The following is a 23,391-nucleotide window of genomic DNA, read 5'->3' as shown; positions in this document are numbered from 1 at the left end:
AGTGATCTTCCTAGTTCACCTTCTTGCTGACTAGATTTTCTCCCTTCATTTTTGAAGGAAAACTCTAGATTCTAGAGTTTTGGCATGATTGAGATCAAGCTAATTTCTGTTAAAATTCCTGATATTTTTTTTAAAGGTTTTACTTATTTATTTGAGAGAGAGAACACAAGTAGGGAAGGTATGATGGGACAGAGCTAGAGGAAAAAGCAGACTCCCCGCTAGGCAGGGAGCCCCACACAGGGGTCAATGGACCCCAAGATCCCAAGATCACGACATGAGCAGAAGGTAGATGCTTAACCAACCTAGCCACCCAGGTGCCTCCCCCGCCATATAACTGTTATTTAGTATTTATATTACTTTTGTTTCCTTCTGAAAAGATTAACAGATTTTTGTGTTGTTGTTGTTGCTACCTAGTGTTACAAATTCCAGAATAATAATCACAAGTGTGGGTCTGTTAAACAACCATGCTAAATACTTTGTATATTTTTTAGTCCAGGAACATATCTGTCAATCTTGAAATAGTTTGTTGATAACCCATTCTGCTCTTTGTTTCTGATCTTCCTTTCTAGAACTCTTATTATATAGGATTTTGATTTCCTGGATAGTTGGATAATTTCTTTGAATATATATTTATTTTTTTACATAAATATGTATTTTTATCTCATTTCTTTTTCTCTCTTATTTTCCATTTTTGAATCAATCCTTATTTTTAAGGGATTTCACCTTTATCTTCCAATTCTCCAAGCTGTTTTCATTTTATCCTACCACATTTTTTAAAATTTTTTTTAAAGATTTTATTTATTTATTTGACAGACAGAGATCACAAGTAGGCAGAGAGGCAGGCAGAGAGAGAGGAGGAAGCAGGCTCCCTGCTGAGCAGAGAGCCCGATGCGGGGCTCGATCCCAGAACCCTGGGATCATGACCTGAGCCGAAGGCAGAGGCTTTAACCCACTGAGCCACCCAGGTTCCCCATCCTACCACATTTTTAAATTTTAAAACCTATTTTCCTATTTCCTGGACATTTAATTTTCTTATTTAATGGTTCATTTTTCATGGCTTCATATTGTTTCTTACCTATTTAAAAATAGTAATTTTTTAAAGGTCTTCTTCCTCTTAGATATGGGAATGATATTTATTTTATTACTTTCACTTTTCATATTAGAGGGTATTTTTTATATACATTATTAAGTTTTACATATAAAAACATGAGATTACTGACATTGGTACATGTTTAGCATTAGCATGTAGATCTAGTCAGAATCAACAGAGGATGATTTTCCAGCTTCCTGATAGAAAGTGAAGGCATGATCCTCCAACCAAATTCTGAAGTTAACTGAAATAGAGAACTGCAGCTTTCAGCATGTCTTACATGTATGTCTATTTAGTCCTCTTACTTTCAAAACATCACCACTACCTTCAATCATACATGGAGTTATATGTCTGGGTGTACTCCCAGAGGATGAACCTCTGTCTGAATGGACTGTTATTAAGGAACGTTTCAACAAAATCCCCTTCTTTTTGCCCATATCTTTTCTATACTTCTAGCATTATGTGGCAGAGTATCATTTCTTTTTCAAAAGAGTACAGCACAAAAGTTATTTCTCAGTTTTACCTAAGGGTTTAGGGTTCCATTTCTTATGTATCTGTTCAATCTTTTACCACAGATTCCTTTACTTTTCAGATTAACTGTTGTTCCAGCCCTGTTGCTTCTCTTTCAGTTCTTATCTTTGTGTAGTTATGTCTTTTAAAAAAATCCCTTTACTCCCATTAGTGATGCTTTGGGAGACTATGATTATAGATGAATGTTTTCTTTCTACAGTCTCTAAACAAGAGACTTCCTTCTATTTTTTGTTGTTGTGGTTGTGTTTGTTGTTTACTTATGTACTCCATGCAGGCTTTCATCCCTACAACTCCGTCAAAATTTGTACTTGCACAACTTTGCAAAGTTACCAAGGAACTTCATTCACCTTGCCAAAACCAAGGGTTAATATAATGTCCTTCAAAGACATTAATGTGCTAGACCGATTTCTGAAGTGTAAGTCTGGCACAGCTTTGGACCTTAAGGTTGTGTAACACAAGAGCACATTGTTGACAGGGCTCATTATGAACACACAAAACTGCTAACATCAGATATATAATTTTTGGAATTGCATAATAAAAAGAAAAAGGCAAAGTTACTCAATTTTATAAACAATTCCTAAGAGCCCATTATCTCAGATAAGTTGCTATATGTTAATGATACACAGATGTACATTTCTGAAATTCACAACCTTGAGAAGAAACACCTGTAAAAATATAAAATTAGATACTCTCATAGGGACCTGGAAAACATGTCAAAAAAAAATCAAAATTCAGGAAGAATTTAGCATTATCTAGAAGTTAAAGAAAACGTCCTTAAGGTGATTCTGGGGATGGGTCTTGAAGCAAGAGAAAACATTTGTTGGGTAGACGAGAAGGAAAGAAAACACATACGCATTAACATGAACTCTGAGTATAGGGAGCACTTACTCCACGATAGTGTGGGAATCACACAAATTACCCTGTGAACTGACACCATGCAAGGGATCATAATACTCAGTGGGGCAATTTACTAATCTTATATGACCTTTAAAAATGTTTTGTCAAAACCCTGTAAACTTTACTGTTGGTTATAAATGTAAAGGGGGATTTAACAAAATAGTGAAACTAATATTCATTTAGTACACTGATTTAAAATATTAGAAACATTGAGAAATAAAAAGTTTATTTCTTAATAAAATTTAATAAAGAGTACTTGCCTTCTTCTATCACATAACTTAGGATATAGAATAAGCATCTTTTCTGTGCCTGTGCAAACTGTTATGTACCTTCTATGTTTGCATCAGGTTCTAACATTTTATCCTTCCTTCTTTAGTTTTGTGAAATTACTGTGAGAGTTCCTTCAATGTGAAGTTTTTTGGCACCACCATTTTCTTTGAGATATCTTCATGCTTTTCATTAAAACCACTTTCCTCATTTATGTTGATAAATACACCTTTGCTAAACTCCTTTAGCTGAATCTCTAGAATCTCTCAACAATTTTATGGTCAGCTATTTCTTCTATAATGGATTTTATGTTTGGTTCAAACTTCTACTCTATTATTAACACATTTTGGGTTTTTTTCTGCACTTTCTTCTTTGTTGGTCAGTTTTTTCTTTCAATTATCTATTTTTGTACAATGTCACATGAGGCTATCACTGAGAGACAAGGAGGTGACACAATGACATGCTTTGTTGTGCATGTATGAACTGAGGAGCAGAAGTGCAACAACCAATCACCGCAGACATTAAAAGATTGTACGTGGTTGATCACTGATGGTGATGTGGGTCTGTTATTTAGTTACACAGTCATTTGTGGACTGAAGAGCTAGCAGCAAAGTTTGTACTCCATGCGGTTAATCACTGTTACTATGTAATAGTACAATGTAACTGGAATTTGAACTATTGGAGACTGATGTTGTTTAAGTAAACCTTGGTCACTAAAATTCATGCCAATCAGTGCTATATACCAAGGGTGGGCAGCCTGTAAGAACAGTCAAATGAATGGGATATAAGTCATGTGCAGAATGGAAGAGGTAAGGGAGGGCCTACTCACAGAAGCACCAGCCTTCTGCTTAGATATTGAGTCACTGCTCTAACCCCTTTCAGTTATATCCAGTAGCTCTTGCTGTTACATGTAGGTATACAGCCTGTCATGGACCTTTGGATATCCACCTTATTTTTTTTTAAAGAATTTATTTATTTTATGAGCGAGAGAGAGATAGAGAGAGAGCACACAGGAGCCAGGGATGAGGGCGAGCAGAGAGAGAAGCAGACTCCCTACTGAGCAGGGAGCCAGATGTGGGGTTGGATCCCAGAACCCTGAGATCATGACCTGAGCTACAGCCAGACACTTAACTGACCCACCGAGCCATCCAGGCACCTGGATATCCATTTTATACAATGGTCTGATAGATATAATCTATATTATTTCATAACTTTTTGTTTGATATTAAATACAGACCTCTGCAACTAGTTCTTCTCTAAATGGTGGTTACTAATAGTTTTAACCAGTAACATTTTGTAACACTTTAGAATAGTTATAATACTAGAATACATGAACTATAAAGAATATCATCTTTTATGTTAGATTGCAGTTCTCTAAATATCCAGTCTATTTATCTGTCAGGGAGAAAGTAGAGGTATGGAACAACCCAGTTCACAGTTGACATCCCTTAAAATTGACATCCCATAGCTATCTCTTAGAATCTACTGGGGTTCCCTTCTAATTTATTGCTCTTAAGGGGCTCCCACTTATCTAAAGAGTCAATAGACCACTTGTGCAATGTGCATTTTCACTGGGCTTCTCCCTTCAATAGATGGTGGCACATTTTTGTAGTTGTCATTGTTGTTGTTGATTTAGGTCTTCTGAATTGAGGGTTTTGAAGCACTGCAGGAATTGTATTCTCATCTAAGAAACTGTACAGACTTCTTGAATTCCAAGCAAGGCAAAACATTAAAAGATGTATGAGATCAAGAGCTTTCCCATCCATCAGAATATCCAGTTCAAAGCTAACACAAAAGCAAATGAAAGAGAGAAGGGTGTTGGTGGCTGTTTCTGTGTCTGCCTGTCAAGCATTGGAAGCTGAGCTCCATCCCAGGGAGACGTGGGTCAGAGACAAACCCAGACCCAGTATTCTTCATGATATTCTTCATGATTTACAGCTCAGAAAGTAAATGATTCCATTTTCTCCTCTGATATCAACTGGGAAAGAGGATGAACCCAAAGTGTCCATTCAGAGTGATTATAAGGAAAGGCACAGATGAGATCAATCAACTCAGTGCATTTTGGTGTTCATTCACTTCATTAGATGGTTTAGAAATAGCATCTAAAGAGAGAGAAAAAGAAAACTGAAAAAAAAAAAATGGAAGAAAGAAAACCCCGAGTATGATGGTGAAATGAATGGGTTTTGATGGCCTCTTTATAAACAGGTATACTTTTATGATTTTTCATTAGTCACACTATTTTTCATATCATTTTTAGCTGTGTCCTAATATTTAACAGTTGTGTGTTCCTGATCTGAATCTTCATGCAGGTATAAAGAAGGAAAGGAGTCAAATGATAACATTTGCCTAACCAATGGCCTGGAAACCTTCACCTTGGCCAGACTGTTAAAATTATGAAATAAGTGGTACGTTTTATATTTCTATTCATATGTGCAGCGCTCTGTAATCTTTTCTCATCAGAGGTTCCTTAAGTGGCTAGCTCTGGAATTTCTATATATCTTCTTACCAAATGAGCATTCATCTTTTTGCATCATTTGCAAGAAGATGACAAATCAGCATTTCTCTCTAAATAAATTGAAGCTGAGAATGTAAAGCAGTATCTTTTTTTCCCCTCCTCGTTTCATTTCCTCATTGTGATGGCACCTAACAGATATCATCCTGTGGAAACTTTTCAGAGTTATTTTGAAGAGACATTTTTCTATTTTTAATTAAATTGTTTATGGTTATCAAAGACTGTTATATATAGTAGGGCATCTCTAAAACTTAGACTTGCATCCTTTCCTATCTTTTCTTATCTTTTATACAAGCATATATTTTATCTAACATTTAGATCTTATTTCCAAGACTATGTGGTTAAGCAAGAGAATTGTTCAGAGATCATTAAGTACTTTTGGAGTTTTCCCACCCTAAATTTTATGCTTTTTTTCCATTTATTGGTAATGAAATGGAGGTATTTTGTGTTTTGTTTTGTTTTGTTTTTTTCTTTCCACACCTACATAGAAAGTTTATATTGTAACATGGATATGCCCCCTGAGATGATTCCAAATGGATCATGGACATTAACAAAAGTGTATTCCAAGTACAATGACTTCTCAAGCCCTTTTTTCTGTTTGCTAAGGGAAAGGTAGACTGGAAATTGTTTCCTGAAAATGTTGTGGTCAAACTCAGTGAGACCAGGATTTCAATTTGAGTTCATAAACACTAATTTGTCAACAACCTTGCACCAGGGCTGGAGAGAATTCCTGGGGATTGGAAGGTAAGTAAGACACAAACTGTTCATAGGAAAAGCTAGTTAATAGACAATCACAGATCAGTGTAAGAAGTGTTAAAAGTGGAAGACCAGGAGAGACAGCACAGAAAAGAACCCTGTTCTCCTCCACAGAAAAACTCCTTTTCTGATGTTTTATCATCACAGATTACTTTTATCTGTTGTAGAACTTCATGCAAATAGAAACACACAGTTTGTCTTCCATACAGGATACACTCTGGTGCCTGGCTTATTTTATAGAACTTTGTGATTTTTAGCTTTATTTATGTCAAGTGTTATAATTAAAAGTTGGCTTCTTCTCACTGGTGAGGAGTTTATGTATCCATTCCCCCTTGCTTTAGACTTTGATTGTTTCTAGTTTACGGCTGAGAACTGCAGAACTCTTGACTCATAATGATTCCATCCAAACCATTGCATTAAGAGATGACCAACTTCTGGCCTGGCTTCAAGCAACAGAAGGCAGTCATCCAAAAATGACCCTAGTTGCCCTATTAGAACACCTGCCTGAGAAAGTTCATTGTTTCCAGAAGATTTCTCTGTTCCTTCTAGCCAGCACCTGATAATAGCTTCCTGACCTCCCTTTCCTAAAATATTTACTAAAATTGCAATTGATAATTATTCTTCTGCCCTCTGAGGTGTATATGTGTCTCCTACCAGTAAGGAGTATCTTTCTCAAGTAGCTAAAGCCATTCTTTTAAAATGTAATCATGACACAGCTGTATGAAAATCAACCAACCATTTAAGTGTGGAGTTCTTTCTAGGTCCTCTAGTATGTTCCAATGATCTACTAATTTATTTGTTTTTTTTTTTTAATTTTTTATTTATTTTCAGCGTAACAGTATTCATTGTTTTTTCACCACACCCAGTGCTCCATGCAATCTGTGCCCTCCCTAATACCCACCACCTGGTTCCCCCACCCTCCCACCCCGCCCCTTCAAAACCCTCAGGTTGTTTTTCAGAGTCCATAGTCTCTCATGGTTCACCTCCCCTTCCAATTTCCCTCAACTCCCTTCTCCTCTCCATCTCCCCTTGTCCTCTATATTATTTGTTATGCTCCACCAATAAGTGAAACCATATGATACTTGACATTCTCTGTTTGACTTATTTCACTCAGCATAATCTCTTCCAGTCCTGTCCATGTTGCTACAAAAGTTGGGTATTCGTCCTTTCTGATGGAGGCATAATACTCCATAGTGTATATGGACCACATCTTCCTTATCCATTCATCCGTTGAAGGGCATCTTGGTTCTTTCCACAGTTTGGCGACCGTGGCCATTGCTGCTATAAACATTGGGGTACAGATGGCCCTTCTTTTCACTACATCTGTATCTTTGGGGTAAATACCCAGCAGTGCAATTGCAGGGTCATAGGGAAGATCTATTTTTAATTTCCTGAGGAATCTCCACACTGTTCTCCAAAGTGGCTGCACCAGTTTGCATTCCCACCAACAGTGTAAGAGGGTTCCCCTTTCTCCACATCCTCTCCAACACACGTTGTTTCCTGTCTTGCTAATTTTGGCCATTCTAACTGGTGTAAGGTGGTATCTCAATGTGGTTTTGATTTGAATCTCCCTGATGGATAGTGATGATGAACATTTTTTCATGTGTCTGGTAGCCATTTGTATGTCTTCCTTGGAGAAGTGTCTGTTCATATCTTCTGCCCATTTTTTAATATGATTATCTGTTTTGTGTGTGTTGAGTTTGAGGAGTTCTTTATAGATCCTGGATATCAACCTTTTATCTGTACTGTCATTTGCAAATATCTTCTCCCATTCCGTGGGTTGCCTCTTTGTTTTGATGACTGTTTCTTTTGCTGTGCAGAAGCTTTTTATCTTGATGAAGTCCCAGAAGTGATGAATATGGATGCTAAGATTCTCAACAAGATCCTAGCAAACAGGATCCAACAGCACATTAAAAAGATTATCCACCATGACCAGGTAGGATTCATCCCTGGGTTACAAGGATGGTTCAACATTCGCAAATCAATCAATGTGATAGAACAAATCAATAAGAGAAGAGAGAAGAACCACATGATCCTCTCCATTGATGCAGAAAAAGCTTTTGACAAAATCCAGCATCCGTTCCTGATTAAAACGCTTCAAAGTATAGGGATAGAGGGAACATTCCTGAACTTCATCAAATCTATCTATGAAAAACCCACAGCAAATATCATCCTCAATGGGAAAAAGCTTGCAGCCTTCCCATTGAGATCAGGAACACGACAAGGATGCCCACTCTCACCACTCTTGTTCAACATAGTATTAGAAGTCCTAGCAACAGCAATCAGACAACAAAGAGAAATAAAAGGTATCCAGATTGGCAAGGAAGAAGTCAAACTCTCTCTCTTCGCAGATGACATGATTCTTTATATGGAAAACCCGAAAGACTCCACCTCCAAACTACTAGAACTCATACAGCAATTCAGTAATGTAGCAGGATACAAAGTCAATGTCCAGAAATCAGTGGCTTTCTTATACACTAACAATGAAAATACAGAAAGGCAAATTAGAGAATCGATTCCATTTACTATAGCACCAAAAACCATAAGATACCTCGGAATAAACCTAACCAAAGAGGTTAAAGATCTGTACTCGAGGAACTACAGAACACTCCTAAAAGAAATTGAAGAAGACACAAAAAGATGGAAGACCATTCCATGCTCTTGGATGGGAAGAATAAACATCGTTAAAATGTCTATACTGCCCAGAGCAATCTATATTTTTAATGCCATTCCAATCAAAATTCCACCAGTATTTTTCAAAGAGCTGGAGCAAATAATCCTAAAATTTGTATGGAATCAGAAGAGACCCCGAATTGCTAAGGAAATGTTGAAAAACAAAAATAAAACTGGTGGCATCACGTTACCTGATTTCAAGCTTTACTACAAAGCTGTGATCACCAAGACAGCATGGTACTGGCATAAAAACAGACACATGGACCAGTGGAACAGAGTAGAGAGCCCAGATATGGACCCTCAACTCTATGGTCAAATAATCTTTGACAAAACAGGAAAAAATATCCAGTGGAAAAAAGACAGTCTCTTCAATAAATGGTGCTGGGAAAACTGGACAGCTATATGTAGAAGAATGAAACTCGACCATTCTCTTACACCGTACACAAAGATAAACTCGAAATGGATAAAAGACCTCAACGTGAGACAGGAATCCATCAGAATCCTCGAGGAGAACATAGGGAGTAATTTATTTGTTTTTAAAGCAACCCTATATTGTGTTGATTACTGTAGCTCTATAATAGGTATAGAAATCAGGTGGGGTCCCTGGGGGGCTCAGTTGGTTGGGCATCTGCCTTTTTGGTCAGGTCATGATTCTGGGGTTCTGGGATTGAGCCCTGCATTGGGCTACCTGCACAGCAGAGAACTTGGTCCTCTATCTTCCTCTGCTGCTCCCCTGTTTGTTCTCTCTCTCTCTCTCTCTCTCTCTGACAAATACATAAATAAAATACTTTTAAAAAATCAGGTTTTATAGTTTTCCAAATTTGTTCTTTTTTCCCCCAAAATTAATTTGGCAACATAAGGTCCTCTGCACATCCATATAAATTTAAGAGTTAGTTTGTAATTTTTAACAAATATCCCCAGTTGGATTTTTATTCTGATTTCATACAGTTTAGTGGATGTGTTAATAATAATGATGTTTCTAACCCACATCATGAACTAAGAAATGTCTGAAGGCTTAGAAACATTCTGTTCAGAAGCTAGAAGAGACAGAAATAATTCTTCCCTAGAGCCTTCTGAGGGCTGCCAACAAGTGGATTTCAGATTTCCAGCCTCCAGAATTATACCAGGATAATTTTCTGTTGTTGTAAACTACAAAGTTTAGGATAATTCCTTCTGGCAGTCCTAGGATATTACTAGAGAGTATAATCCTAAAAAATAGGACAGTCTAGAAAGAACAAGATTAAATGTGTAATATGTCTTCCTTTTTAGTCTTAGTTGTCTCCTTGTACAATGAGGAGCATAACTAGATAATATCTAAAATGCTTTGGTGTGTTCTCTAATTTCCCAGCATTTCAGTTCTTCATCAAATGTAACCTGAATAACACTTAACTAGACTTTCAATTACAGTCCTGATTTTTCTAATTTGAGAATGAATAGATCCCATCCTTTGTCTCATCCAATCATATGGCCAGATATGAGATTCCCTTCTAGCTCACCTATTTCTATTTGTGTTTGTAGCATTTCATTCCAATAAACATGCAGCAAGGATATCTTAAATTATAAATGATTTATATGTTTGCTATTCCAGGATCAAGGCCATTTCTATAAGCCATAGTTCTGTCAAGGAAATTAAAGCCCATGAATAAGAAAATTATGATTTACTTCACCTTTGGTGAATATTCTTAGTGCCAAATGTTCAGATTGTTTTCTATGGTACAGGGTTGGAGAGATGCCTTTAAGGGAGCTTTCTCTTTATCTCCTATAAAACTACTACTGGCAGCACTTGTAAACAAAAAACAAAAAGAAATATATTAAAAGTCAGGGATTATACCAGACAAACACATTCAGTCCTGCTCATCTAGAAACATTCGTATTCCTATGTAAACAGTTCTCATAATGACACAGTTTTCCCCCTTTTTTATGATTAGAGTAGCACTATAAAGTAACATCATTAATAAAATGACTAAATTCAATGCCTATTGTTTATGTGTGTCTGTGCAGAAGTGTATATATACATCTACATGCTTAGAAACTGACCTTTCAGAACTCCTATTGAGAAACAAGAGACAATAGAGCAACATTCAAGGGGCTGTGAAACTATGTTCATTGAAATTCAGAGATAGAGAGAGAGCACAAGTGGGAGGGACAGAGGGAGAGGGAGAGGGAATCTCAAGCAGACTCCATGCTGAGCCTGCAGAGCCAGATGTAGGGCTGGATCTCGAAACCGGGATTACAGCCTGATTTGAAACCAAGAGTAGGATGCTTACTCAACTGTGCCGCCACCCAGGTGCCCCAAGCTGCTTCCTCAGTTTAAGAGAAAACTTTGAGTATGGGCAGAAGTTCAAACTGATTTCCTCTGAATGAGCCAACACATAGTAAAAGAGAAAATTGGTTTTTAATCTTCACTGTACATCAGAATCTCCTGGGGACTTCCTAAAACACAGATCACCAAGCCCCACTTCTAGACTTGCTGAAGCCTGGGGACAGATCCAAGAATTTGTATCTCTAACAAGTTTCCAACTATAGTTGATGATGGTCTGGGTGGTGTCCTGTGAGAATGACTGACAATGATGTGCTCCTGAGCATGCTCAAGATCCTAAGACGTGAAGATGCTCATGGCTTTGATTTGGGCTGGACATCCAAAATGTAAAATAAGTGTTCAGTCTTACCCACCTGGAAGGCAGAGTTGAGACAGTTGATAACGCACTGTCTCCATGAAGTACCATTTAAGGAAATGGGACTGGATGTCATCTGGAAGGCATTGATTTGAAATTCAGCTGTGGGATCTAGCAGAGGAAAGAGGTGTTTGAAGCAAGCCCAGGGGCTTGAAGGACTGTAGTTCTTCATTGAAGGGTATGAGTGACACATGATCCTTTAAAAATATGAACTACAGAAACACTGCAAACACACAGACTTGGCGACTCACTACAGCCAAAGAGAATAACTATAACAAATGAACTTTGCAATATGAAAGCATAACTTTCTTATGAATGATGCAACAGGAAGGCTTAACTTGCTGGGGTGTGTCCTGATGTCTTTTGTGAAGAACTTAGGGCTTGGAGACAGAGGCTGAGTTACTGAGTCAGTATTTCCACCCTGTCGATGGGGTGGTCTTGCACAAGTTGCTCAATCTCTCCAGTCTTTCAATGATAAATGAAAACTCTTTGTAAGATGCAATTTAGGGATTATAGGAATAGTGAAACATAGTAAAGAACATGAAAATAGTCTTTAAAGTTCAGTAGGAGTAACTGAAACGTTGCCTTATTATTTGCCCATATTGCTATGTAGGTATTTTGAAATGTCAGGAGTTAGGGTAAGCAACCGTAGCTACAACCGTCCTGTGACTGCATTAGTTCTTCTTTGCTTCTTAACACTCAGAAAAGAAAAGATTAAGGACAGACATTTTATAGTTTATTTTTCTTCATTCCCAATTTTCACAAGGAGTCAATACCATCCTTTAGTGGAGTAATAAAAAGAAAATCAACATGACATCCACGATTTACTAGGCAAGCCAAAATACCTTCCTAGGGGGGTTTCAATAATGAAATACTGTCATTCACTTCATCCATTTCAAAATCAAATTGAAGGCCTAAGGGAAAATCTCCCTGAAGAATTAACATTTTTCATGTTGCATAAATGTATAATACAATAATTTTTAGAGTGGAAGCAATTTTTTCCTGAGTGTCATAAAAAGAGGAAGAGGGTAAAATGGTAAATTGGAATAAGCCTGAAGAGCCCCACGTTCAAATTTGCATTTTCTAAGGTCTATTTACAATGGTTTGTAATCCCTCACTGCACGATGATTGGCTTTTTCTTTTACTCATGTGGTGGTTACTGGTTTTTCTAAATGATTCTCATCTTGTTGAAAATAGGCTCAAAAACAGGTGGTTTCCTTTTTTCTCTCCACTTGAATGAGATCCAAGGAGTCCTACACCCAGTGGGCTTTTGATACATGTCAGCCCAAGCCACAAGACTAGCAACAGCAGCAGATAACAAAGGAATGCTCTGTAGTATTGCATTCAGTCTGTTTTGCAAGGGATTAGTACCAAATAAATAACCTCTTAAATAGCCTATCTTCATATCCTTTAGAGAAGGGGAAATCCTTTTGTTTTTTAAAAATACAAAATGACTGCTGCCATGTTGGAATCCCTCATACTAGCATACAGAGGAATGGAGACTGCTGTTTTTTTTTTTCTTTTCTGGATTTGTCCACAGCTGATCTGTGAAGAAAGTTTCCATTTCAGAAATGTTAGTTGTCATACAATATAGTAAAAGAAAAAAGACATGGCATCTGCCTGAGATAATATTTCATAGATATTATGAAATCTTGGAAATCCATTGGTTATACTATGGTACCATACACACATACACACACATATATGTTTGGCATTCTACTGAGTGCTACTTAGTTTGTGTGGAAAGGGAAAAAAACTTGTCTAAAATACAAATCATAATGATCCCTTTTTTATGGTAATACCTAATTTGTATTTCAGATATCTTACCTTCATATGCATTCACCATAACCGTCCCTAAAAAGAACATCACAGTCAAAAATACTCTTTGGACTCAGAAACAAGGTGAAGGTTTTGGAGGGGAGGAGTGTGGGGGCTTGGGAGAACCTGGTGGTGGGTATTATGAAGAGCCCGTATTGTATGGAGCACTGGGTGTGGTGCATAAACAATGACTCTTGGAACACTGAAAAAATATTAAATTAAAACAAAAAACACTCTTCCTCTCTGATCCAGGTCTTCCTAAACCTGTAGAGCCAGCTCAGACTCCTTTTCATTTCTACAGTGAGAGAAATCCTCTTCTCCATTTGAAAGTTTCCTTTCTTTCTCACAGTTTGGTGGTAAAAAATTAAGCAATAATAAAAAGCTATAATGAAAGGCAGTACCCTTTTTCATGCATCTGCTCTCCCCTTCCCTCTCCCTGGAGGAAGCCAGTTTTAAATTTTTGAACATTCAATAAATATTTATTAACTATGCCATGTTTGAAACATTCCTTCCTTCATTCACTTAAAATATTGCTTGAGTCACTGGTCTATGGCAGCCATCATTCTAGGCACTAGTGATTTGAAATTGAAATAAGCCAGACAGATGGCGGCTGAATGCTGCAGAGCAGTGCTTTTTAAGCTACCTGTGATGATGGACAAGATCTTTTGCCCCCAATCCATCATAGACTGACATGTCTATACACTGTAGCACTAGAAAGATGAATGTAAAACATAAACATTACAAACAAATATTTAATTGTTTCATTCAACAAACATGAAATCACTCTGTCAAATTGCTATGCAAGAATCTAAACACTTGGTCTCCATTTCTTCCAAGATGCCAACTTGCCATTTTTGTACTAGCAAAATAATTTTCTTGAACTGAATTATAATTCTCTTGAATTGGAGAGGCATTTTTGTTGGTAACAGGACACAAACACAACAAGGACCGATTTTCCTCTAATTTCTCTTACCTATTAGTACCAAGGATATTTTTTCCACCAGCCTTCCAGGATATTGAGGGCCCCTTCTCTTTAGGGGATACACTTCCTTGGGGTTGTCCTGGGTCATTAAGGGAGAGGGTGTATTCAAATGGAATGTTTCAAATGGAACTCACCAAAGTCCCTAGCAGAACCTGGCATTCTTCTTTAGTGGTTCATGGGCAATGGATTGGAGCCTTTTAATTAACTGTAAATAATATCTTGCATGCCTTCTTAAAATTCATTAACTTTAGTCATTCTTATGACTTCTCGTATGAAAGTTGAAGATATACCTTGTTCTTTACTTTTCTTCTTTTGGATATCTTCATTACACTGCACACGCAAATGCACACACTCTCCAACTGTACACATAATATACATAAACCTATATTTCCTATTTCATCAATTTTATAATATCGCTTTACTGTTTTCATTATAAATTGACATATTAACATCCTGGCCTACATAAAACCTTCTCATTCCATTTCTACCTGTTAACACTTGACATCTGCATTTTTGAAGATTTTATTTATTTATTCCAGAGAGAATGAATGAGAAAGAGAGCATGAGCAGGGGCAGAGGGAGAGGGAGAAGCAGGATCCCTGCTAAGCAGGGAGCTCAATGTGGGGCTTGATCCCAGAACCATAGGATCATGACCTGAGCTGAAGGCAGACGCTTAACAGACTGAGCAACCCAGGTGCCCCAGTTATCTACATTTTTAGAAGGATGACATTATTTATATTCTTCTCCTCTGTAATCATAATTAAGTCTTCTTCACATTAGTCTATATTTTATTTATAACTAATAGAAATCATTAAGTTGCAGTTTATTGTTAGTTTTGTATCTATAATGATCAGGATAAAGCAGGTGGATTCCTAGGATTACATTTCCTTTCCTATAATTCTACTGTAAAAACCCGGTGACAATCAGTGGAAACAACTGCAGGTATTTTAGATGTCTTTCCACTCCGTCAAATACTCAAAATATGGCACTCCTTGGTTTACTTTATTTGTGGAACAACTTCTTGTGCTTTTCTTTTTTGCTTGCTAGTTCCCCCTGAGGTTTTTAAAAATAGTTTTTCACTTTTGTTATTTTTCCTGTACTCACCATATTAAGATATCTTAAAACATTCTTTGTGTTATATACATTATTGACATTATTCCATTTTTATCCTGAAAAACACGTTTCATGGAGGCCTCTGAATTGGTATTCTATATGTGCTGCCGAAGCTAGCACCTGAATTGATATTCTAATTCAAACCAAATAAAATTCTTGTCCAAATTATTGACATCCTGAGATTTCTACACTGAACTATTATAACCCATGCATTTCACTTTTGTGGTAGCTACTCCTTATTAGCTGAAGTACATCTTCAAGTATCCTCCTCAGAAAGTGTGTGTGAAACAGAAATACATTGATTTCTTTGCAATGGCAATGCTTTGAATAACTATTTTAGTAACATTTAAGCTGAAGCACATGTTCAAAACTATTTTTCCTCAAAATCTCCTGTGCCCTTTTCTGCTGGTGGGTCACAGGGAGTAGAGAAAGAAACTTTTAGCTAACTCTTAGTATTATCTTAATACCAGCTTTAATGTTAATGATTAGACATAAGAAAATAATTGACACTCTTTTTTTTAAAGATTTATTTATTTATTTTAGAGAGAGAGAGAGAACACGTGCATGTGAGCAGGGAGAGGGGCAGAAAGAGAGGGAGAGAGAATCTTCAAGCAGATTCCCTGCTGAGTGTGGATCACTAAGGGTTGAGGGCTGGATCTCATGACCCTGAGATCATGACCTGAGCCTAAAGGCTTAACCTGGGCCTGGGATGTTTAAGCAACAGCCTCCCCACACATTCTTATCTTATTCTATTTTATCCAGAAGTCTGTAGGACATTTTTTTTTATTGTTAAATTACATAACATTATGTCTAAGTATGGCTCATTAAAATGAGCCTTAAAATACCTCCTTTTTGGTATTCAGCTTTTTCAGTCTGAAGGGCCATATCTCTTTTAGTTGAGAAAAACTTACTTGTAGCCCCATATAAATTATTACTACATGTAAGTTATTTTAACCACATAAGAATTATTGTTACTGTATATTAATTATTTTCTCTCTGTCTTTTCTGTTATTACCTCTTCCTTTAAATTCACATGCTGGAATCATGCTGGTCCTGGAATCTTTCCTTTTCTCTCATATTCTGTTCCATTCTCTTTTTTTTTTTCCCCCAACTATTTTTTGGAAAGAATGTTCTTTGTTGTGTGTCCTCACTAATGTCTCTGTCCCTTTAGTTTGTGTTTAAGTAGTGTTTTGACAGAGATGTCATTCATTGTGCTAATTAGTTCACAGGGTGTTGGCCAATGAATAATGTCAGATGCTCACAATTACAAACTGTGTATAAATATATGTAAGCCTACATTTCCTAATTACCAGATGATACAGATGAGTTCTAGCTCCCTAAAAATCCTTTCCATAGTCATGTTTTTTAAACTCTCGCATTCCTTCATTGCTCTCTAACCTCTGGTACCAGTTTTACATTCATTGATCTTAACATTTTGTCTTTAGTGATTTCCTTCAAATATATGTTGTACTTTGAGTGTCTACTTATATTTTGGAATGAAGGAGTAGGAGCACTATGCATAGGAGTTGTGCATATGATAGAATTATAAAGTTTATAAAGTATCTTTGCATTAGTGGATGAGTGTGCAGAGACTCTGGAACTGTCAGAAGGAGAATGTAGTTAATCTGGGATTCCAAAACACAGCAGCTCTTTCAATTTTGGGGGAAATATATTTGGTATCGTCTTCAGGTATAGTCCAACATTTGAACAAACTGGGGCTTTTGCTTCCAGATTCTGTGGAAATTTCTTGTCTAATGAAGGTTTACCATTCCATTAAATTTCATATATGTGAATATTTCCTGTACCAATATACCTGGTACTTAACACTTAAAATGCTATCATGTGTTATAAATATTTTGCTATCATCTTCTATTTTCTATATTGATTCAAGAATAACACTTTCATAAATCAAGACTGTTGACTTATATATTCAGATTACATGTTTGTTGTTTTATAAATGTACAAAACTCTATGAAAGGTTGTTAAGCAATTTTGTATTATCATCTAGAAGTATAACTTTTGTTGCATGGTCTTTTAATTTTAAATAGTTATTTATTATTAAAATTACTCATGCACATTTGGGAAAGGATATAATCATGATGAGATGTCAGCTGTTAGTCTTATTGGGGCTCTAATGTATATATAGTGAGTGGTTTTTCTCTTGCCACTTTCAAAATTTTCTTTTTCTCTTTCAATGTTTTAACTATGATGTGTCTCAGGATAGATGTCTTTGGAGCTCATGGAGATTCTTGGACGCACAGAGGTGTTCAGCCATTATTTCTTCAAATACATTTTTGACCTCTTTGTCTTTTTATTCTTATTTTGTGCCTCCATTATGCAAAATTTGGTGCACTTAGTAGTTTTCCATATTTTTCTGAGGCTCTGTTCACTTTTCTTCATTTGTTCTTTAGATTGCATAATCTCTGTTTTCAAATTCGTAGACTTTTCTAGCTGAAATCTACTGAACCTCCCTAGTGAATTTTCCATTTTTGTTATCATACTTTCAACTCCAGCCTTTCCATTTGGTTCATTTGCAACTTTTATCTTTCTTATTATTTTCTTTTTTATGAGACATTATCATCATCTTCACTTAAGTCCTTAAATATAACGTCTTAATTTCTTGAATATAGTCATAAAAGGTCTTTGACAACTTTGCTGAGCCTTGCATTTGGATACTCTCAAAGGAAGTTTCCATTGCATGCATTTTTCCCCCCCGTGTCTGGATCACACTTTCCTCGTCTTTTCATGCTATTTTACTTTTTGTTAAAAACTGGACATTTTATGTATGTATGTATGTATGTATTTATGTATTTAATTTTTACTATTAGGAATAAAGTATGCTTTATTTAAATTTCTTTTAAATATTTCTCAAATATATGTACATTAATTACAAACCACAGTCCTCATACTGTCCCAGCTATCTTTTTTTTAATGTATATTTTTAAAATATTCACCTATGTGCATTTAGTTCTTACCTGTTTCATTCAAAAACATAAGCAAGTGGAACAATTAAAAACTGGACCTTTTAGAAAATAGATTATAGCTACTCTGGGTATCACATCCCAGCCCCACCCTCTACTCCACCCCCAAGGGCCTGTTGATGTTGATTTTTGTAGTAACGTGGCTGGACTAATCCAGTGAGGTCTGTTTTCCTTACAGTGTGTAACTTCTGATGTCACTCAGAGACACTGGTTGGGATTAGGCAGTCTCTAAACATGAAGGATTACTGTAGTCTGTCAGTTTCTTGGATTATCTCTTCCTGAACTCTCTGTTAAACTTAAGCTTCTGGGGGCACCTGGGTGGCTCAGTTGTTTAGCATCTGCCTTCTGCTCAGGTCATGATCCCAGGGTACTGGGATTGAGCCCCCCATCTGGCCTCCTGCTCTGTGAGGAGCCTGCTTCTCCCTCTCCCACTCCCCCTGCTTGTGCTCCCTCTCTCACTGGGTCTCTCTCTGTCAAATTAATAAATAAATAATCTAAGAAAAAAGAAGAATTTGCATTTATAAGTAAACAAACAAACAAACTTAAACTTCTAACTAGTCTGCCTCATACCCAGCTGTTTCCCTCCACTAACTGCTAGCTAACTGTTTTATTGTTTTTAACAACAGCTCGGGGGCACAAATTGCCCCACAATGTGATTCATTTCAAGTGAGCAACTTGGCAACAGACAAGGCATTGTCAATCTCCAAGGCTTCCTCCAGTATTAGGAGGGGCTTCTTAGCTGTCTCTTGCCCTAGTTCTCTTTACTAAACTTTGAGTCAGTCTGTTGGTTTGCTTGTTGCTACGACTATCATTGTGCTAATAACCTCCTCTTATTTGCTTACTACCAAGGTGTTCTTTGGGCATAAACTTTGCTTGCTCTGTACCAAATAAAGTTGGTACCCTTAGGGAAAGTTGCAGAAATCTCTGTTCTTACAGTGTGGCTCATTCCTGGAAAGGACCTCTATGCCATCACACTGGGCCTGGAAACAATGGCTTTCTTCCAGAGGGACACACCTACATTATGGGTTAGATGATACATGGGGATGGTAGCCCCTGGTCGTCTTGGTTTGGCCCTTTCATCATGAAACCAGCAACCTATAAGCAAGCCAATGAGTTCTCAGTATTCTCAACACTTTGTGACTGGGATTTGATAGACAAGGAAACTCCAATCCTCTTGGTCACAGCTACCTGGAGTAGAACTTCTGCAACATATTGGTGGGGAGGAGGATGAGAGACTTCAGCTGCATACACCTAGTAGAGTAAAACCATGGCTTTAGGTTTGGTACTAGGAGAAGAAAGTACCCACCGCCTTGGCCACAGACATGTAGTGTAGAGTTTCCTTCACACTGAGTGGGTATGAAGGTGGATGCAAGAGCACATCATGGATCATATACCACACACACACACACACACACACACACACACAGACATTTCTTCCTGTTCTTACTAATATTTAATAGATTTTCTTAAATAAGCATTCTTCATTTTCTATGTGCTCTTAGGAAAAATTCCAGATACATTTATTTTTTAAATATACTTTCTATGTTACCAATGAAATGGCTGCTTAACTAGGAAGCAGGCCTGCTTAAGACTCACATGGTCATTCTTGAAGTGAGAAAGCAAATTTTTGAGTATGTAAAATTTATTGTAAGGGCAGGGAGACTTTAGAAAAAATAAAACCAATCTTGGCAGCCTTTAATACATGTAATGACCAAATGTTTTATAAAGAGCTCAGGACTGGAACAGCACTTTGAAATATGAGGGAGATTATGATATAAAAATGCCTATGCCATCAATATATGTGAAGGGTCATTAAGGTACTGAATAGCACCCCTAAACCTTTGTCTTATTGGAAACCATTTGTTTAATTTATATGAAACACCTGTAATACATCCAAAGGTAACACTTAATAACACCCCTAAAAATTTCAGGAAGAAATTAGCTATAATTATTTTTCTAGGGTATGAATACAAAGGACATATCATATTTAAACTATAAGGAATAGGTAGAACATATTTCATTCATATTGGTGCTTAAGGATGGTTCATTTAAGCAAAAAGAGATGACCATGTTTAGCCACAATCCTGAGAGCATATTGCATTGTGTAGAGGGAACAAGAGACAATCTCTTGGATAAAAATGAACGCAGATTAGTTCATTAACACTTCACAATAAAATGTGTGAAATAAACTCATAATCTTTTATTTTGTCAGCAGTTCTTAGGATGTAAACATCTATTCTTTCAGATATGCAGGTGCTTTCACTACAGTTTTGTGTTTAGAGTTTATTTTTTTGGAATCATAGTAATATTTTTTTAGCAGTTTGATAGGCTATTTTCCTGATATTTCTCTTCTCTAATTATTACCACTGATTTAACAGAAGAAAAGCTGATTTTTCCACTATCATGACTTCTTCTCCATTTTTCTGGTGGCCTAACCATTGACATTGCCATCTTTGCGACAGCACTGGAAAAACTCTCAAGTGACAAGTATTCAGTAAATTGGATTTGTGTTACTTGTGGCTAAGTCATGGCATTTTCAGAGCTCCCACTGTGCTTCCTCAAGCCCTGCTCTCTTAGGCAGTCACAGTTATTGATTCCAAAATACCGACTTCTATGGATTAAGATCAATACTTGATTCTTCATCACGAACTTGGCTTCTCTACTAACTCCTATTGACTACTTTACTGCCTTCACTTGCCACTGTTCTAACAACAATAACAAAAATCTTGTCTCTTGTAGCTAGCTTTGAACACACTGAAAATTGGATAAATAAATGCATTCTTTTTGTAGTTTCTTTGCCTACTCTCAATAGAACTCTCCATCATGTTCTAGCTATAACTTGTTTGAATTTGTTGAAACTGTGAGGTGGAAGTTGGGCAACTATAACCTCTCAAAGAACAATTCTCTTCAGATTCATGACAATCGGAGATAATGTTTCTTTCTACACTGTAACATATAGGTGTTGGATAGGGCTTTAGGTCTTCATGAGTCCCTAACTGATCAGGAGAAAGGCTTTAAAATTAAGTGGGTCTGAAGTACATATTCTGATATGCTATATTAAAATTCATTTTGTATTTGGATGAATTTTTGTCATACCTTCAACAGTGAGGTCAAGGCAATGACTAGATTGGTTATCTTTGCCAAATAAACTATATTACTCTAAATTAAATTGACTTTTGGGTAACCCTTTTTAATAATTACTTTATTGTCCTTTTTCTCGCCTGGACTCCTACGTGGTACCATGGTCTTTTGTTGTTGTTGTTGTTGTTGTTTTGTTTTGTTTTGTTTTTTGTTTTTGTTTTTTCATGATATGAGGCAGTGTGACTATCCTGCTCAAAGCTCCCTTGGAAAATCTCTTCAGTCTTTTAATTTTTATATTATCTCTATTTCCTGCAGAAGGCTGTATTATCACTTGATCATTTGGCAGAGCCAATATAAAACCCAGCTCATAGCAAATCTATGCAAATCTAAACAAAACAAAAGATGGTATAGGACTGAAGGTAATTTTCTCCTAAAAAGTGAATTTATTTTCTAGTTAGAGGAATGGGTGCACTGAGGAAAACAAAACACACATCAATTTGTAGATGCCCTAGTAAGGAACTGACCTCCCAATGTTAATCCTAATCTTGACAAGGTTTTTGGCAACGATGAGACTTTGTCAGCAAATAAACCTTAGTCTATTCTCTAATTGAACCCACAGGATTAGCAAAGTAGAAGTTTCTTTAGTTTCTTTTAGACTTGTTAACATTCTGGAGAGGCTTTACAATTTCCTGATGGAACCATTCACCGCATGATATAGAAGGTCAAATCTTCTGCCATAAGCAAAATCCACCCCCTCTTGCAAAAGGAGACCGGGTTAGAATTTAATCTCTGGCTGGGAAGTCATTTAGCCATTCTAAAGATCTGTGCTTGCAATCACTTCTAACCTCTCTTCTTGTGAACTGCACTAGTCAGTTCAGGCTGTCATAACAAAATATAATTCTGTGGCTTAAACAACAGAATTTATTTCTCACAATTCTGAAGGGTGGATGTTCAACATGAAGGTATAGTCAAGGTTGGTTTCTGGTGATCTGTTCCTGGTTTGTTGATGGCTGCCCCCTTGCTTTGTCCTCATGAGGACTTTCATGAGGAAAGAGAGAATCTCGGATGTATCTTCCTCTTGTTTATAATAACACCAATCCCATCAGATTAGGTCTCCAAATTTGTGACCTCATTTAACTTTAATTACCACTTCAATGGCCCTATGTCCAAATAAAGTCCCACCTGGGGTTAGAGCTTCAATACATGGATTTGGGGGGGCACATATTTCAGTCCTTAACAGGATCCCTGGCTGTACATGGAGAATGGCTCACTTCCTCACTTCTCTCGTTTTTGATCAGGTAGAAAATCATCTAAATCCATTTTCTCTGATTAGGCAAATAATTAAATGAGTCCCAAGCTAGCCTTAATTTCTCCTTCCCCAGCCTTCATCTGATTCCTATTGCTGGGGCTTGGTAAGTAAGTGGAGAAGGCTGGGGGAGCTTACCAGTTAAAAACAGCATGGTAACCTATTTACAATCTGTAGTTAGATCAGTCACGCAGTTATATTTTAAATCACTGCATGCCACAATTTCACACTATATTGCAAACAGAATGTTTCAACTACTATTACAGGTAGGGTCTCTAGGCTCCAAGAATGTACGTAACCAAAGAAAGACAGTAGTTCTATGAAGTGCTCTTTGCTTTGGGGCACTACCCAGGGATCACCATCAGGCATTATGTTAGGTGCTGAAAAGATAATGCTTGGTGAGAATGGAGTCTCCCATTGCCACATCTGTGATGAAGAAACAAGAACTGTAGTTCAGATGCACATGGCTCGGGGCAATTAAACTGGAATGCACCAATCACTCATTCATTCAAATCATTCTTCAACACTTGGAATTTGGTATTTTTCTATCGATTAAATATGCCTATTTAGTATGACATATAGCTGGTAATACAGTTTATTACTTAAGGTCATTTTTATTATTCTATATATTTTTTTATCTGCAGTTTTAAATTTTCTCTGAAATTCACCAGAATTCAGTGGTTAAAAGATGGGGTGTATTAGTAATACA

The sequence above is a fragment of the Martes martes genome (assembly GCF_963455335.1).
Source record: "Martes martes genome assembly, chromosome: 3".
NCBI classification, from domain to species: Eukaryota; Metazoa; Chordata; class Mammalia; order Carnivora; family Mustelidae; genus Martes; species Martes martes.
This window is presented reverse-complemented; position numbering follows the sequence as displayed.